Source organism: Crocuta crocuta, unplaced genomic scaffold (assembly GCF_008692635.1).
Source record: "Crocuta crocuta isolate KB4526 unplaced genomic scaffold, BGI_CrCroc_1.0 scaffold131, whole genome shotgun sequence".
Classification (NCBI taxonomy): domain Eukaryota; kingdom Metazoa; phylum Chordata; class Mammalia; order Carnivora; family Hyaenidae; genus Crocuta; species Crocuta crocuta.
The window spans coordinates 8,535,849-8,536,545 of record NW_027528977.1 but is presented as its reverse complement, the minus strand read 5'-3'; positions in this window follow the sequence as shown (position 1 = coordinate 8,536,545).

Below are 697 nucleotides of genomic sequence, written 5' to 3'. Positions count from 1 at the left end.
CGTCTTCTCCACTCGCATTAACTCGCTGCTGGTTCCCAGCTGGAGAGCACAGACTGCACCTGCTCCCGAAGTCCAGCGGGGCCCGGCCTCATCCCGGCGCTCAGCCTCGGCTGCTCGTGCACGGACTCGAGGACCCACCAGGGGTCACTGCAGCTTCAAAGCTATTGTGCCAGCCAGTCCCGGACACGGCCCGCCGTGCGGAGGGCGTGGGACTCGGAGCGCCGAACGCCAGGGTCCGAGCAGAGCTGCGCCCGGCCTTCCTAGAGCCAACCTCCGGTCTCCCCGGGAAACAGCCACAGCAATCAGGACCGGGGCTCCGAGAAGCAGGGCGGCCCGGATGCTGCGCGTCGGTTTCCGTGCGGACCTGCCCTCACCTCGCCGTTGGACCACCTCTGCTCCGCCTTCCGCTCTTAGATGAGACGCCGCCCGGAAGGGGCGCCCCTTCCCGGCCGCTGGGCCCGCGGTCCGCTCCAGGGCTCTCCGCAGACACCCGGTCCCGGCCCAGCTGCACCTGGGCTGCTCCCGCCCAGGGCGCCACCCCTCGCGCAGCGAAGAGAACTTTCCCGGGAGCCGCCGCGGCCTGCGCGCCCAGGGCACACCCCCGCCAGCCCGCCGGCGCTTTCCCAGCCTGGGCGCCCGCTTCCCCGACCGCCGGCGCGCCCGCGAGCCCTCTGACTCCCCACTTCTCTGGAAATCC